This window comes from Ochotona princeps, chromosome 18 (assembly GCF_030435755.1).
Source record: "Ochotona princeps isolate mOchPri1 chromosome 18, mOchPri1.hap1, whole genome shotgun sequence".
Classification (NCBI taxonomy): domain Eukaryota; kingdom Metazoa; phylum Chordata; class Mammalia; order Lagomorpha; family Ochotonidae; genus Ochotona; species Ochotona princeps.
In genome coordinates, this window is record NC_080849.1 from 36,069,422 (window position 1) to 36,085,617 (window position 16,196).

Below are 16,196 nucleotides of genomic sequence, written 5' to 3' on the forward strand. Positions count from 1 at the left end.
CTATTTGCGATTAATCATGTTAGCATACAAATGAATGACTCAACCCTTAAGGGGATTTAAAATGAGCAATAGGAGAAGTAAAATTATTTCTGTATTTTGATTGAAAAATATGAGTCAATATGAGATTGGGTATTGTGAAAGCCAGCAAGTCAAGGCTGCAGGGGGAGTTTGCCTAGCAATCTAAGTGAACGTCCTTGGACATTTCTCTTTCTTAAAATCAAATTTAGATTTTAAGAAGAATGTTTTTCCACTGAAGTTACTAAAAATAGAGCCTGATAATGTTATCAATGGATAGAACAGTGGGGTGTGATTGCTTACACTGACCCAAGATTGGGCGCAGAGGCTGTTACAAGCCAAACACAGAGTGGAAACATTACAGCCAGCCTCTGCATTCAGATTTGAGCTCATAGTAATTAGTTCTGTGGAAGCACACTAGTGGAAATCATCACTTGCGTGACCATTTCTTTTGGGTAAGCTTTGATGAAAACCATTCCTTTGCAACAAAAGGAGGCCTTATGATATTCCCAAACACAGTATTTCCTCCTTCCTTCTGCTCCCAGCCCCTAGGAATACTTTGAATCATTTCAGTTGTCCCTCTCTAAGGTGGGAAGTATGACTATGAAAATATACATTTAGTACAAAACTAATGAATCTTCACTTAGAATTCAATGAGCACTTGTAATTTTAAAATGTGAATTTTATTTAAAATGTTGAATTGCTTAGGATGAAATCTTTAAATGCCTGTAATAATCCATTTTAGACTTTCTCTAACAAAATGCTGATTTTCTGCCATGTTATTTCTAAGAAATACCATCATTCAGCTGGCTATTGTGTGGAAGACTTGTAATACTTTTTTTCTATGGAATGGCTTGATGCTTTACTATTCTAAAGCAGTTTCCTCCTTTTTAACTTAATAAGGAAAATTAAGGGAAGATAAAACCTGAGGAAAGTGATTATCCTGAGTTGGAATCAATGCTATCATTGCTATTCAAAGGCTGGAAGCAGTCAGACGTTGAGAAACCATTTTACTTGTAATGGATGGAACAAAAGCCAACAACAGGTAATGCATTAGGACTTGAATGAAACACAAGAGGAAACAAAAAGGTTCTTTCTTACTAGTTGCTTTTTACTTTTAATTGTCACCTCTGGAGTATTATATTTCTAAGATGGATCAGACAAACTTATAGGTGGGTTATATGCTGTCAGTCAGCATGTTGATAACACCTGTGAAGCTTCCTAGGCTAATGAAGCATGATCCTCTTTCTGATATGATAAATACTGAATTTTATTCCACTCAGGTTAAAGTATGAATGCTTCCTGTTTCTGAAAGTAGCTTCTTCTCACTCTCACTCATTCTTTTGTGTGCTCATTCATTTAATAAGTGTTATTTGAATGTATAACACATTTTAGATTAAGTTTTTTTAGGGTTTATTTATTTTGTATCGGAAAAGCAGATTTACAGAGAGAGGGAGAGACAGAAAGATCTTCCTTTTGCTGGTTCATTCCCTAAATGGCCCAATGGCTAGAGTTGAGCTGATCTGAAACCAGGAACCAGGAGCTAGGAGCTTCTGGGTCTCTCACATGGATGCAGGGTCCCAAAACTTTGGGCCATCTTCTGCTGCTTTCCCAGACCAAAGAAGGGAGCTGGATGGGAAGTGCAGCAGCCTGGTCATAATTTAGGTGCTCATATGGGATCCCATCAATTGCAGGGGGAGGATTAGCTAATTGAGCCATTGTGCTAGGCCCTACATGGTTAAGTATTAACAGTGAATAAAACAGAAAAATCCATGACCCCCAATAAAAGCTTGAATTCTAATGTTCCTAAATATCACTAAACTGCTAAATAATTTATATCCTAATTACAAAGTGTTTAGAGCACTCTATCTTGGTTCAAAATAAATTATTCTCATAGTTACTCCAAAATTGTTGAACAGCTGGTAAGCAGATTTTCCCAATTAGCATCTAGAACCTTTGAACTGGGCTACTGACCTTTTTGTCTGTACCATTGGTTATGTTCAATGTTACTATTTCTTCTGCTCTCTATTATTTCCATTTGCTACTTTCATTTACAACTGGCCATTTGCATTTTAAACTTCTACTACTGATTAATTTAAAAAGCACATTCTACTTTCCTAAACTGTTTTTTAAGTCTAGTTTTGAACATTAAGCAGTTCCCACATTCAGATGCAGTAACTGAGCCTCAGCATTGCTAAGCTCAAGGAGGCTCCGTTGCTGATACAGAAACCAAAGGACTAAAAAAGACTGACTGTGTTCACACATAGACAAACTCAGTATTGTCAAGATGTCAGTTCTGCTCAACTTGATTTATGGATTCAGTGCAATCCCAATCCAAATGCCAGGAAATTACTTTGTGAATATTGACAAGATGATTGCAAATGAACATAGAGAAGCAAAAGAACCAGAATAGTTAAGTAAATACTGAGAAAGAACAAAATTGGAAGACTAAGAGTATCCTATTTCAAGGTTTAACATAAATCTTCAGTAGCCAGGCAGTGTGATATTGATGCAAAATAGACAGATACATCAATGGAAGGAAATAAAAAGCCCAAAAATAGACCCACATACATATAGTCAATAGCTCTTTGATGAAAGAGAAAGGCAATACTATGGAAGAAACTATCTTTTAGCACATGGTTTCTAGGACGATTGAACACCTCATACAGACTGTACATAGTTCTCAAACACTAAGTCAAAATAGGCAACAGGCGTAATGTAAAATGCCAACCTCTAAAACCAGTTTTTTAGGTAAGAGAAAGTCAAGCTAACTCGGGGTATGATAATGGGTCTTCCAATAAAGCACCAATGGCATGATATGTAAATTAAAAAACTGATGCTCAGGGCATATGTGGCAAGCTAATCCTCCTTCACTCTATAGATGCTGCTTCAATCCCTGGGTACTCCAGTTCCAATTCATACTTCCAGCAGTGGCCTGGGAAAGCAGTGGAGGATGTCCCAATAACCCTAAGACCTGCATCCACATAGGAGACCCAGAAGAAACTCCTTCCTGGCTCGTAGCTTCACGTTATGACCATTGCAGCCATTTGGGGACTGAACCAGAAGATGTAAGATCGCCTTCTCTGTCTCCCTACTCTCTATCACTCTGTAACTATGGCTTTCAAGTGAAATGAAGAAATCTTCTTCTTTTTAATATTCCTGTAAAAGGCAATGTTAAGAGATGTACAGACACACTACAGAATGCAGGAAATAATTATAAAAGACATACCCGATAAAGAATAACTACAAAAGATAAACAAATTGGTGTAGCTCAACAATATGAAGCAAGAAAGCTCAATAAAATGTGCATAAAAGACTTCAGTAGACACTTCATAGGAGAAAATATACTGACTGCAGGTAAATGAACAAACACTCCTTAGATTGGTCATTGTGGTTCATCGGGTTAAACTGCTCCTTTGGGGTCCCCACCACCCTAATTAGAGGACACATTAAGAGTTGTGACTACTCTGATTCTTGCTGAGAATGCAATTTCTTGCAAGCATCATGAAAAGGAGCAGATGATAGCTGCTGGGTTCCTGGCATCCCGGTGAGAAACCCAGATGGAGCTCCTACCCCCGGCTTAGGTCTGGCCCACTGCTAGCTCTAGCAGACATTTGGGAGAGTGAATTAATGGCTGGAAAATTCCTGTCTCTGCTTCTTTCTCTGTTACTCTGCCTCTCAAATGAGTAAATATTTTTAAAAGTAGATGATCCACATCACAATCCATTATGGAGTTTCAAATGTGGACAAAAAGACAACAAGATGTGCCTTGTGGCACAGCTTGTTAAGCGAGTGCATTCAGTGACAGAGTTCCTTGTTCTGTTCTCAGTTCTTCTGCTTCCTAGACGGTTTCCTTTTAATACATCTTGAAAGCAGAAGAAATTTATCTAAGTCCTTTTCCTGCCATCAGTGTGGGAATTCCTGGCTCCTGGCTGTTGGAGTCATTTGTGGAGTGAACCTGCAGACGGAAGATTTATATTTTTCTGTCTCTCTCCTCTCCTTTCTCCCTCTCTCCCCTCTCCTGTCCTGTCCTCTCCTCTCCCTTCACCTCCTCCTCTTTCTTCTTCTTCTTCTTCCTCTTCCTCTTCCTCTTGTTCTTCTTCTTCTTCTTCTCTTGCTCTGTCTTTCAAAAAATTTAAAATGGGAGATACCATTGCACACTTGTTTCAGTGAACAAAATCTTGACCAATGGCAATCCTGAATGCTGGTGAGAATGTGAATCAATAGGCAGCAGGTAGTGAATGCTGGTGGGAGTATAGTATGGAGCAGCACTTGTGGAGGACTATTTGACATTTTCTTACAAAATTAAACCTACTTTTAACATACAACGCTATAATTATATTCCTTGGTATTTATCCAAATGAATAAGAAATGGGTATATGCACAAAAGCATGCATATAAATGCATGTAAAAACTTTCTTTCTAAATGAAAATATTTGGAAGCAAGTAAGATGTCCTTTAGCAGATGAATGGACAGCTAAGATGTGGTACATATACATGATGGAATATTATTCTATGCTTAAAATGAATGGGGTATGAAGCCACAAGGAATCATAGAAACACATAACTGCGTATTAGATGTAAACCAGGCCAATCAGAAAAGGCTACATACTGTGTGATTCCAACCATGCGACATTCTGGAGAAAGCAGAGCTTTCCAGACAGTAAAATGCCAGTGATTGCTGTGGGCTGGAGGAGGAGAGGAGCAACAAAGAGATTGAGCAGGAATTTTTCGGTCGTTGGAAATACCTTGTACACTGTTTCCAGAAAAGCTCAGTGATGCTTTCCCCAGTTTACTATAGAAATAAACAAGCTGGAATTGGTCATAGAGTTTCATTTGTAAAGTGACCTGGTGAATGTTGAAAAAAGAGGGAAGGGGAAAGCACCTCTCAGGAGAGGGCCGGGAGATCGGGTGCCTCTCGGAAGGCAGGAGAGAGACACCAAAGGCTTTGGAAGGGTCTTAGGATTTTAAGTGTTTGTTGACTGCTTCTTATCTCGGTGGGAAGCTGTGAAGAAGATGTTCCCCTTTGGTGGTCTCTTATCCAGTTGGAAAATGGCTGGGCATTTCTGTCACCCACTTGAAGGTATGGCCAAGATTTCAGCAGGCTTGGATGGTTTCATATAGTATTATTATGGTAGATGGATCTGTTTGAGTATATTTGTGAAAACCCAAATATTGCATAACATCATGTAAACCTTAATGCAAACAACATATGTTGAATGGTAATTATCCGTATATATTAACAACATATTATTGTGGCATGGGAGTTTGATGAAGGAGGCACTTAAATGAGCAGGGTGCGGCATGTATGGGAACTTAAACTTTCCACTCAAAACATCAACAATTATCAGCAAAACAAAGAATATGGTGTTTCTGTGAACACTAATACGGATTACTTGCTTCAAGATATTCTACAATTAGAGTTAGTATAGAAAAAAAATGTATTTTTTCCTTGGAAATATATGTTACCCTTCCAGCATCTTAATATATGAGCTTAACTGAACTAGACAAAAATTCTAACAAATTGTTAATCTAGGGCATACTTGGAACCCAAAATGGAAAATGTTGCATATGTATTCACATCAAAGAAATTTTACGTTTTTTTAAAAAATTATTTTATTTTTTATTTGAAAGTCAGATATACAGAGAGGAGAGGAGACAGAGAGGAAGATCTTCTGTCTGCTAATTCACTCCCCAAGTGGCCACAAAAGCCAGAGTTGCGCTGATATGAAGCCAGGTGCCTGGAGCCTCTTCCTGGTCTCCCACGCAGGTGCAGGGTCCCAAGGCTTTGGGTCATCCTCGACTTCTTTCCCAGGCCAGAAGCAGGGAGCTGGATGAGAAGCAGGGCCTCTGGGACACAAACTGGAATCCCTATAGGATTCCAGAGTGTGTAAGGCGAGGACTTTAGCTGCTAGGCTAGCACGCCTGGCTCCACAAAGACATTTGCTAACCATTATAGCATAAAATGTCTCAGATGCAATATTATTTCTATTTTATGATGGCATGAAAGGAATACTCATTCATTATAAATCATACTTAGGTTTTGATCACTTTTTGGGATAGTGATATACAATACTATCTTCTTTCCAGTACTCAACAGTGAATTAGAGCTCTTAGTAGTCACACTAGATTCTTACAGTTTCATCATACTGGGATGAAATTACATGGTTAATTTGTGGATCATCTATAGCATGACTAAGAAAACTATCACAGTGGACATGATAAGAGTGAAACAAAATAAATGCTGTTATAACAACTTATTTAAATATTAAATAATATTTTGTTATCAGTTCCTTCATGTGAATGATGTGTGACTTTGATATTATTTTGTTAAGAGGCTTGGACAGGGAAGCATCATTTGTCAAGACAAAATTTTAGAAAACTTGGAAAAGTAGCTAACTTCTTTCACAATTTGCATCTTTCAATGGAAATTGTGACTTTTAATGTACAGTACATGCCAGCAGTTTGGCTAAATGTTTCTGAGAAAAACAATGCATTTTCATTCTACCACATTTTGTGGTTTCAGTGCTCTCTTCATAGGTGTTGTGGCATGTATGAGAGAATCAAGGAGATGAATTTCAAGGAGAGGATAAGATTCAAGGAGTGTACGGACCTTGACTGCCATCTGTCACAAGGATTGATCTCATTTCATTGATAAGGAAGCTGTGACTGAGAGAATTTGGGTAAACTGCTAACGCTCACACAATCTGCAAGCAATAGAATCAGAATTTGAGTTCAGTTCCCTGTGATTCCAGATGTTCCAATTTTAAAGTTAAAAATAATATTCACAACTGAAGAATGCTGCAGTACAAACATAATGGGATGATTTTCTTGAGTCACACTGGAAATGCCAGTGATGGATTTTACAGTGAACACTGAAGAGTTACAACTTCCTAAGGAAACAGTTCATCATTTTATATATGGAATTCTGGGCACTCCTTTTTGAATAGTTACACCAGGGAAATAAAAGAATTCTGCTACATATAATTGGGGATGAATAATTGATTTTCCAAAGTAGGAAATATTGGATTAAGTAGGAGAAGAAAGCTTCCTGAGTAGATGGTATGCAAGTTTTATAGTTCACTTTCAACATGATGCCAAATGAAATCTGTAAGATGGATCAGAATTGAGAGTAGGGAAAGGACCTTGGGAGCTGCCAAATGCCTCTACGGTGTACATTCTTGATTATGCTACTGATAAACTCCCAGTTTTCATCAAGATAACAGCTACTACATCACTGTTTCAGATGTGATGTGCTTTGGAACACATGAGAGTGACTGTGTCAAAGTAATTCGAGAGGAACTGCTGTGCCAGAAGAAGCACCACAAGCCGAGAGAAGTGGAGCCAAAGAGAAACCTGTGATTAAACCTGGCTGACGTACTTTGACATAGCTAATCAAAAAAGACAGTCTAATGGAGCCAGTTAAGTACTTCCTCCTCATTCTTTTTCTGGGACTTCAGAGCAATTTCAATTTTCATCTGTGTGACAGGTGAACGCATGCAAGTCAGAGTTATTTAGCACTCTAGACAACTTATTTACCTGTGTTGGTTTATAGATTCATCAAGCATTGATTGAATAGTTTTCTGTAACATGATCGATTAAGGCAGAGTGTCCATACTCTGCGGTATGCATCTTTTTAGAGGTCATAAGATGAAATATACTTTATAGTTTAAAATTTAATCCAACCAATATTCAAGTTTTACAACTACCCAAGAACAATAAAAATGGCCATTTTTCATATTATATATCCTATTGTGTTTTGTGACCAATTGTAGCAGTCATTATTTAAAAAAAGTTCCAAATATACATTTTGAAAAGGAGCAACATATTGTCATAACCAATGACAGTGACATGATTTTGTCTTTCTGCTGAATTGTGTGCTGCCCAGATTTGCAGACAATATCTGTTTTCTTGGCATCCAGCACAGTCTCTAGTGCTAATTGCTCTCTCATTAAGCTTTGCTGAAACATATCAGCAATACACAGACATAGAAAAGGGTATAGCAAAAAGATCATGGAAACTTAAATGAATGTAAATGAGTAAATGAGCTGCAATTGCTGGTTCACTCCCTCAATTCCTAAGACAATAGGGCAGGGCCCAGTGAGGCAGCCTAGTGGCACAAGTCCTCACCTTGCATGCGCTGGAATCTCACATGTCGCAGCTGCCTGCTTCCCTTCTAGCTCTCTGTTTGTGGCCTGGGAAAGCAGTTGAGGATGGCCCAAAGCCTTCCTCTTTGCACCCACATGACAGACCCAGAAGAAGCCCCCGGCTCCTCACTTCAGATCAGCTTAGCTACAGCTCAGTTCCCGCTGTTGTAGCCACTTGAGGAGTGAACCAGAGGATGGAAGATCTTTCTCTCTCTCTCCTTCTCTCTGCAGATATGACTTTCCAATAAGAATACACAAGTCTTGAAAACAAAACAAAACATGACTAAGCCAGGTCAAAGCCAGGAGCTAAGAAGTACTTTTCTTATTCATAAAATAAACCCAGCTTTGTAAAGTTGCTTGAATAATAAATGTATTACAATAATGTACATAAAACAAAACAGTGCCTGCCTTTTAATTACAGTTTAATAGTTTAAGATATTAAAACTTTCATAAGGCTATTATAGGAGATTCTTTGGCTTAAACACGTTTGCATAGTAATCCTGCATAGCTGATGTGACTGAAGCTTCTTTTGTTCTACACTTTTCACAGAGTCATTTTTACACTTTGTAAAATTCTCCATAAACACAAAAAATTATCAAAAGCTAAAAAAGACAAGTGCCATTGTACTACATTTATGGGGGCGATGGAGAAAAGAATAACACAACAGCTACACAGACAACTTTAAAAACTGAACAACTAAAGAACTCTTCAGCCACTTCTACTTCCTCTTGTTTTGTTCTGCCTAGGTTAACAGTTTCATTCTGTTTTCTTTTTCCCTCCACTACACTCTCAACTCTGTACTTTCCACAGTCATGTCTGTTTTTGTGTCCCCTTTTCCCAGCCTTGTTTCAAAATCGCGCTAAGCACCATTCATGAAAAATTGCGAAACAACTAGATAAGCTACTGTTGCTGGTAAAAGTTCCCTGCATGGTTGGCTCCTGATCAGAATACTCCAGTGGTGGTAAGGAGAGAGGGGAAAATGATCCTCAAGGCTCTGAGAAGATAGAAAGTTCCTCAAGTGTGAATAAACAGGTGGCTGGCAGAGTGGCTTAGAGGCCAAGCCCCCACTGATGGCTCCAGCACCCCTTAAGGGCACATAGCTAAGTCCTGGAAGCCCCACTTCTGATCCAGCTTCCTGCTTATTATCTGGGAAGTCATGGGAGGAGGGCCCAAGTCCTTAGGTCTGTACCTATCTGGGACACCCAAAGAAGCTCCTGGTTCCTTGTTTTGGACTGGTCCAGCTTAAGCCATTGAAACCATTTGGGAGAGTGAACCAGTGGATGGAAGGTCTCTCTCCCTTTCTCTTTGTTTCCCTGTTGCTTCCTGTCTCTGTAACTCTGCATTTCAAACAAAATAAATGAAACTTTAAAAAAATGCGAATACATGGATGACCAAGGTTGCCAGCTACCACAAAGAATTAGTTCTTCTTTTTCTCAGGTTTTATTTATTTATTTATTTTTCTTGGGAAAGAAGATTTCCAGAAAAGAGATATATATAGAAAAAAATCTTCTGTCTGCTGGTTGCTCTCCAAGTGGCTGCAATGGCCAGAGCTCAGTCAACCTGTCTTCAAAAAGGGTGTTCAGGAGTTGGAGAAGGGTTTATATCGTAAGCAAGTTCTTGAGGTCAAGGGAAGAAGCATTTGGCTTGTATATCCAAGGTTTAGTTTTATGTCTGTGGTTTGAGAAAACTTTTTGTACTTGCAGGCCTAAGTTGGGGTGAGGGTAGGAGCGTGATAAAAACTGATGCATCTAAACTAGTCGGACGTACAACTAATCACTACTTGCAGGAAAACCACAAACCCAACTCGGAGCAAAAGCAAAAACTTGCTCCTTTTGTTTTGGGCCTGGATTCAACACAACCCACTTTCCCCTTTTGCTCGTAATCCACGGTTCCCTGCCACTTCTGAGGGTTGGAAGGAGTGAAATTGGAAAGAGGTGGGCAATGAAGAGTTAACATCTTGAAACATTAAGTAGAGTCTATTTCTGTGTACTCCCAAACCATATACACAACTGTAGAAATATCTGTTACACAAATTTATTACAGTGAAGTCTATTTGTGTAAAGTCTAACCACAGGTAGTGTGAACAGTGTGTTTGAGGGTGGGAAGCAACTGAACAGGATGCGTATCAGCTCTGTAATCAAGCTGTCTGCATTTCAATTCCCCTTCATCACGACCAATTATGTTACCTTTTTTTAAAAAAAAGATTTGTTGGAATTTTACTGTTCTTCTGTTTCTGCGGACCGCTCAGGGATCCTGGCTGTCGTTCCGATGACCCTGGATCCTGCAAGGCAGAGAACTAGGGAGAGGAGCTTCCTCTGGCCCTTGCCTGCTTCCAACTTTGGGTCCCCACCCTCTTTCGTAAGGACCATCAGGATCGCTTCAGAAACCCCTCATAACAAACAAACAAATGAACAAACAAGCTAGAATAGATAGACAGAGAACAACTAGGAATGCTTAGAAACAGACAGGAAGCAGCCAGCCGGGATGCACTTATAACTCACTGGGTGGGACACAAAGATCAGTTACTCCTCTCTGGGGTGTTGAGGATTTCTCTGCATACCCCTCCCAAAAACGTTCACCTAAACTGTTGACATTTGTCCTGTTAAAGTTATAAAGTTAGACTACCCGAAAAACAACCAGGTTCAGCAAAATCATGCTTCAATGCTATAAAATGCTAAATACTAACATTAAAATAGACAAGAGACAGCTGAATAGCAATCTATAGCCATTTTAAAATTTTTTTCTTTTTTATATACATTTTATTATTATTCTTATTATTTTATAGTACAGTTTCATATTCCCTTATCCCCTCCCCGTTCCCTCCCCCCAGTTCCTCTATATCATTACTAACATATAGTTCTTCATACTCAGTCATATGTCCATCATTGCGGGCCTGGACAATGGCAGAGAGTCCAGAATCCTATTGTCAAGAAATAGTAAACAGTTTCATTGTAAGTCCATCTTTGGAAGCAGAAATGCATACCACACTACATCCTCACATCTGAATGTTAGTCTCCATTTCACAGTTACTGTACATCCCCTTAAATGAAAAGTCATGTTTCAAAATCAACAATAGAAAGAGGAAATTTACAATGCCATGAAGTTAAATGACATGTTACTAGATATGACAGTCTCCATTACACAACTACTGTACATCCCCTTAAATGAAGAGTCGTGATACAAAATCAACAAATAGAAATTTACAATGCCTGAAGTTAAATGACATGTTACTAGATATGACAGTCTCCATTACACAGCTACTCTACATCCCCTTAAATGAAGAGCCACAAAACAAAATCAACATCTGGGAGAAAAAAGAGATTAACAACATCAAGAAGTTAAATAACATGCTGTTAAATGACTTATGTGTAGCTGAAGAAATGAAAATCAAGAACCTTCTTGAAGAAAATGATGCTACCTTATGATATACGAGTCATTGAATGATTTAATCAGAAGAAAGTGTTTTGAAGTGATGAAACTAACAGAGAATAACAAAACCCATGTGATATAGTTTCCACTAATCTTTGTTGAAGTGTGTCTCCTCCAGACAATAAGCAGATGGGTTTTGTTTTCTAATCAAGTGTACTACTCTATGATGTTTGATTAAGCTTAAGCCATTTTAAGGTATATAGAACATGGATGAATAGAAATCAAAATTGAAATGTCTATGAGGAAGTCACAGGTTGTGGTTGAGAACCTGCATTTCCCTATTAACATATTGGTTAATCAATACCATGTCAATTAATGCCATAATGTTGTAAATGGTTGTAAATATTATGTTGGGTTTTTTACCTGATTGGGATGATACTCTGCTGGTTCTACCTTCAGACCAGAGATGGTCTCACCAAGAAGCCATTGAACTTAACCAGGACAATAAGATGCTGGACTTTATGATTGGTCAAAACCTCCAATGAAAGAATCTCAACTGAATTTGAACTATGGAAATGCAACAAGGTGGAGTAATCCACCATGGGGGGAGGGAGGGTTTGGGGAGGGGTAGGGGGAATTCCAGTGCATAAAAAAATGTGTCACATAATGCAATGAAATTAATAATAAAAAAAAAGATTTGTTTATTTTTATTGGAAAGGCGGATATACAGAGAAGAGGAGAAACAGAGAGGAAGATCTTCTGTCCAATGGTTCACTCCCCAAGCTGCCGCAACAGCTGGAGCTGAGCCAATCCGAAGCCAGGAGCCAGGAGCTCATCCTGGTCTCCCACACGGGTGCAGAGTCCCAAGGCTTTGGGCTGTGCTCAACTGCTTTCCCAGGCCACGAGCAGGGAACTGGATGGGAAGTGGGACTGCTGGGATTAGAACTGGCGACCATATGGGATCAGGGCACGTGCAACGTGAGGATTTGAACCACTGTGCTATCATACTGGGTCCCAATTATGTTACCTTTTAAAAAAAGATTTATTTATTTTACTTGGAAGTTAGAATAGAAGAGAGAGAAAGGGAGAGACAGAAAAAGAACTCTTCCATCCACTGGTTCACTTCCCAAAAAGGCTACAATGGCCAGAGCTGGGCCACTACAAAGCTGAGAGCCAAGTGCTTCTTCTGGGTCTCCCACATGGATGCTGGAGACCAAGGACTTGGGCCATCCTCCACTGCTTTCCCAGATCGCAAGCAGGGAGCTGTATCAGGAATGGAAGAGCCAGGATTTGAAACAGTGTCCGTAAAGGATGCTAGCACCACAAACAGAGGCTTAGCATGATAAGCATTGTACCAGCCCCTAATTATGTTACCTTATCTTTGCTTTGCTTTAATTCTGTAAAATTTAAAAGCAATAAGTTTACGGTATAATGCAAGGACAATGTAATTTAAATAGCTTTGGGATAATGATAGTACCTATCACATAGAAGTTGAAATGACAAAAGAGGTAATTCATGAAAAGGACCAGACACAATCAACACTCAAACCTGCTACCCACTATAATTGCATTGGAATAGATTATTATATTTTTCAATTGTTTTTTTATAATGCAAGTATTTCTGTATTTTTAGCATGTTACTTCACACTGACTTTTAGGAAGAAATGACTGTATGTTGAATTTTAAAGTTTCCAGGAATAAATTTTGGCAATTTGTACCTTGTACCTCCTGGCATGACAGCACATTTTGTCCTTCCTTCTTCCCAGTCAGTGCCATCCAGTGTGAATGTTCTCTGAAGGGAAGGGAGAAGGCAGGCCACACTAATTAGCAGCACATTCATTCACCACTGCACCTCATCTTTGTAGCAGGTTGGTATCCTCCCCTGATTCTCCACACCAGAAACCACAATTCCCTTTTCTCTTGCTGCTGATCTATTATATATAATATACCAATTATTATTCTAGGAATATGTCAATTTTAAACCAGGTGCTTAATTTGAAGGTTTTTTATTCTACAAGGGGGATGCCTAGTAATAAGAATTATGATATAAAAGTGAGCAACTTATATAATGTGCTGTGAAGTGATACATACACAAAGGAACAGAGCAAACATTGAGTGAAGTGAAAATGAAGTGAGAGAATGGAGCCTGAAGGTGAGCGCAGGCTGTAATTTGACATATGTAAGTCAGGCTTAGCTGAGGTGGCAGTGGAGGGAAGACTCAAAGAAAGTTAAATGCTGTGGTTTGATTCTGTTCATCCCCAAATTAGCATGTTTACATCTTAACCAGCAAGCTGATGATAATAGAAGGTGGGGCTTCGGGAGGTCATTAGGTTACAAGAGCAAAGCCCACATGCATGGAATTATTGCACTTCTAAATGGCCCAAGTGAACATACCTACCCTGTCCATCACGTGAGGTCATACATGATCTGGAAAGGGTCCACCAGAAACCACTCCTCCCAGCAGCTTCTTCTTGGACCTCTCAGTTGCATGACTGTGAGACAGACATTTCTGTTGTATGAAAGTCACCCGTATATAATTCTATAGGGCTGGTCTGCAAGGATTGCAGCAGCATAGAGGCACAATGCAGGATGAAGGCAGAAGCAGGATGCTAACGGAAACCACATCTTTGTACAAAGGCTGTGAGCAGAGCTCCTGCAAGGCCACACTACAGAAGTGCTGCCGGAATGAAAGACAGGAAAGCTATATTATGATGTATTGCAATGTGGATTAGCTCTAAAATATTACAACTTTGGGGAGAAAAAAATTAGGGTAGGAAGATCATGGACTTCGAATTAGAAGACTTACCATTAATTAAATGCTCTTGACAGATATTAAAAAGTCTTAGTCCACAATTGCTTCATTTGAGCAGTTGAATTAATAATCTCAACTTCTATGGCTTTTGTGTGAATTAAATTCAATAATAAATATATAAATTCTATGAATACATTTTACTTATAAATAGTGAACAAAGTATCATGATTTATTCATGTTCTCATTTAGAGATCACTGTTATTCATGTGATGTTGGATTAGCTGTGTTCCATGATTGATCTTCTAAATGTCTTACAATGTATAGTACACACAGCAGAAAAGTTGACTGATCCATAGATGATTAAGAAGGGGAACATGTCTGCATAGTCAGAACCTTGTCCAAGAAGCATAGCATGGGGGTAGGTATGGTTTAGCATGGCTGGTTAAGCCATAGCCTGCACAGCCTGCAATACTGGCCTTCCAGATGACTGCTGGTTTTTCTCTCAGCTGCCCTGCTTCCAATGCAGCTGCTTGCTAAGGTGCCTGAGACCACAAGAGAAGTGCTTAGGTCCCTGGTACTGATGTGGAAGCCTTATCTGGGGTTCCAAGCCATTTGGCTTTGGCCTGCCCTGCCCTGGGTGTTACAGTCATTTGAGGAGTGAACCAGTGAATGGAAGAACTCTTTCTTGCTCTCTCTGTAACTCTATTTCAAATAAATAAATCTTAAGAAAATAAAGACTTGCTGACAAGTCTTTAGAATTCTTCTCAGCTTTCCTTCCATTCACTGGTTCACTAAAGGTAACACGGAGGTTCATATCTTCATGCTTGCCTTTTATAAAAATGTGGTCAAGCAGTCTGTATATTTTTTGAATGTCTGACTTCCTTTGCCAACATTTTGCTTGCGATATTCATACTTGTATTTCACTGATTTTCATTACTGCGGAGGTCTCTACTGGGTGAATATTCTACAGTTTTTTGTCCTTTCTACTGCTGATGAACATTTAAGAGTCTTACAAGTGCTGCTATGATGGGCATTCTTGTATTTTCCCATTTTTCAAAAATGAATATTTCCATTTCTCTCATATTTTTATTTCTAGAAGCAAATGCATATGTGTAATATGTGTGATTAAACATTTTTCTCAAGTCATTGTTCCAAGTTATATTCCTTCAGGTGGTCAGTAGGAATTTTGGTTACTTTTCACTCTTGTCAATGTTTAACAACCTTTTAAAATTTAATTTAAAACATTAGCCGTTCTGATGGAGGTAAACTGTTGTCATACTGTGGTTGAATTTGCATTTCCTGAAGACTAATGAAATAAAGTCACATCAAAATGTTGATTGATCATTTATAGCCTTGTATAAAAAGTTTGCATTTGACTCTTTGGCTAGTTTTTTTTTTCTCCCTAATGGCTAGTTTTTTTTTTTTTCATGATGTTCTTAGAATATCTTAAATACAAGTTCTATGTTTATTATGGTATATGGGTTAGAAATATATTTTCTTATGCTACTATTTTTCTTCATTATGGTATCCATTATTGAACACAAGATGTGAATCTTGATGTAATATGTTTATTGCATTTTTTAATATGTTGTTTTTTTAAAGTCCTTATGTCCTGGGCCCAGCATGGTAGCCTAGTGGCTGAAGACCTTGCCTTGCACTTGCTGGGATCATATATGGGCACCAGTTCATTTCCCAGTGGCCACACTTCCCATCCAGTTCCCTGCTTGTGGCCTGGGAAAGCAGTTGAGGACAGCCCAAAACGTGGGGCTACTGTCTTCAGATCGGCACAGCTCCAGATGTTGAGGCCACTTGGGGAGTGAATTAACAGATGGAAGATCTTTCTCTCTGTCTCTTCTCTATTTACACATATATCCTACTTTCCAATAAAAATAAGATAAGTATTTAGAAAAATCC

At 38.8% G+C, this 16,196-nt stretch overlaps 1 long non-coding RNA gene across 1 annotated transcript in view; it reads left to right on the top strand.

Moving 5' to 3' along the window:
* Positions 1 to 828: 828 nt before the first annotated feature.
* LOC131482549 (uncharacterized) overlaps positions 829 to 16,196 on the top strand; it is a 49,450-nt gene continuing 34,082 nt past the window's right edge. Inside the window, exon 1 of the long non-coding RNA XR_009247097.1 lies at positions 829 to 1,060. This is a non-coding gene — a long non-coding RNA (uncharacterized LOC131482549). The remainder of the gene's footprint in view (positions 1,061 to 16,196) is intronic.